This window comes from Sorex araneus, chromosome 2, assembly GCF_027595985.1.
Source record: "Sorex araneus isolate mSorAra2 chromosome 2, mSorAra2.pri, whole genome shotgun sequence".
NCBI lineage: Eukaryota > Metazoa > Chordata > Mammalia > Eulipotyphla > Soricidae > Sorex > Sorex araneus.
The window spans coordinates 161,479,601-161,482,013 of NC_073303.1; the positions used below are offsets into that span (position 1 = coordinate 161,479,601).

Below are 2,413 nucleotides of genomic sequence, written 5' to 3' on the forward strand. Positions count from 1 at the left end.
GAGTTCTAGGAATCCATTGGTGATAAGAATAGGGTACATGGCTTAAACCCAATCATGAATAGCTTTGTAATGGACTACTTAACCTGAATCTATAAATTTTTTTTTAGAAAAAGAATTTGTGTACAACTAATTTCTACCATGAGAAAGCTGTACCCAATGTGACAGGCAAGCTGCTCGCTCAAGACAGAGGGGCCCATTAAGCAAGCACACATTTGAACTATTGCTGGAGTTTAGACACTATCTACAACCTGGCTTGTTGCCCGTTGCTCCTTGTGGCTGTGAATCAACATTATGACAGAGAGGGCATGAGGTCAACTACATTCCATTAATGGATCAAAGTGTTTCATTTCATTACAGCAAGAGGGAAAGAATATGGGAGATACATAGCTTGGGATGAATACAAACTGGAAGAAACAGACTTAAAAGGGTTTTAGATGTAAAAAGCTTTACATTTAGCTGAAGAAGCTAAAGGCACCAATGAACTCACAGCCTCTTACATATTCTAATTCACCTCCACAAAGAGGTACACAGGTTTCCATGAAGGACTTTCAGATTTGGAAAGCCATAGCAGGCGATCCTCTTTATACGTATCATCTTAGTAAAGTATGTCATTTAGTCAAAGCTTGTGAAATTATGTGTTATGATTTTATACATCTGTTTTTCATATCAATGTGGAAATAGGATGGAAAATTCACATTCACTGGGAGTGATGTAGAATTCAGAGCTTTGTTTTCTTGAGTGTGGACAGAGACAACCATACCTGAGCTTACTCAGGGATTAGTCTTGGCTCTGCAAGTAGGGCTGACTCCTGGAGGTGTTCAGGCTACTGTGGGATGCTGGGGAATCAAACCCGGGTCAACTACTAGCAAGGAAAGTACACTACCTTCTCCAGCTCCTCTGAGTTTTGCAGTTTTGAAGAAATTTTACATTTTCAAGATAGTTTCAATTCATATCACCTCCAAAATATAGCATTCTTGAGAGGAGCACCTTAACTTACAGTACTCTTAATGATAGAGTTTCATGCACACCATGTTCCAACACCACACCCTCCACCAGTGTCTGCTTCCCTCCATCGTTGCCTCAGCATCCTTTCCCACCCCCCCAACCCTCTAGCTCTTGGTAAATATAGTACTATAACCCAGTTCTCAGGTTCTGATATTTTTCACGATTTGTTATTCCCATACCAAGTTTCCTTATATACCCATGAGTGAGCAAGATCATTCTGAATCCATTCCTCCCCTCTGGCTAACTTTACTCAGCATGAGTACGATACCCTCCAGTTCCAAACACATAGAGGCAAATTTCTTTTTTCCTTATAGCCAAGTAATATTCCGTTGTGTATATCTACCACAGTTTCTTTATCCAGTCATCTGTATGACTTGGTTACAATCGTGGTTATTGCTTCCTCTGAAGCACCATCCCTCTGCACTATAGTCAATAGTACTACAATGAACAAAGAGTACAAATCTCTTTTTTTTTTTTATTTTTATTTATTTTTTTTTTGCTTTTTGGGTCACACCTGGCAATGCAAAGGGTTACTCCTGGCTTTGCACTCAGGAATTACCCCTGGTCATGCTCAGGGGACCATATGGGATGCTGGGATTCGAACCCGGGTCGGCCGCGTGCAAGGCAAACGCCCTACCCGCTGTGCTATCTCTCCAGCCCACAAATCTCTTTTTTAAATAGTGTCTTGGGGTCTTGGGGGTAGAGGCCAAGATGTGGAATTATAGTCCCTGACTCAAGCCTGTGAAGACAAACCTCCCCACTTCCGCCACTCAGACTACATCCTCTCCCTTTCCCTCTTCCAAGTGAAGAGAAGAACGATCGACCATCAATGAGAAGAGGCTGTAGCAGAAGCTACACCTGCAACCAGCTTCATATTCAGGGGAGGAATCCCTGGCTCCTTTTCGGGGTTTCAGGCACTCTACAAAATGCAAACATGAAAGTTCATAAGTTTGTAACTGTAACTCATGGTGATTCACTAATAAAAATTTTTTTAAAAAATGATCAGAGATACTTCTCTAGTAATGAGCTATAGAAATGATCCCTGAAAGTATAGTCTTTGTGAAGACAACTTTTTTTTTTCTTTTTGGGTCACACCCGGCGATGCACAGGAATTACTCTTGCACTCAGGAATTACTCCTGGCGGTGCTCGGGGGACCATATGGGATGCTGGGAATTGAACCCAGGTTGGCCGCGTGCAAGACAAACGCCCTACCCACTGTGCTATTGCTCCAGCCTCGTGAAGACAACTTTTAAGGAAAGATATTTTGAGGATATTCTACTTTCATGAATTTCAGCTGGCTCTTTTATTGATCTGGAGTGGGAAAATTAATGTGAAGACTAGATCATGATAGAGTGAAACAATACAGATAGAACTGTGGAATAGACACAATTTTTATAATAGCAGGAC

The 2,413-nt window shown here is 41.5% G+C and overlaps 1 pseudogene; it reads right to left on the reverse strand.

Moving 5' to 3' along the window:
* Window positions 1–1,770: 1,770 nt before the first annotated feature.
* On the reverse strand, window positions 1,771–2,063 carry LOC129402727 (small nucleolar RNA U3; annotated as a pseudogene).
* Window positions 2,064–2,413: the final 350 nt, after the last annotated feature.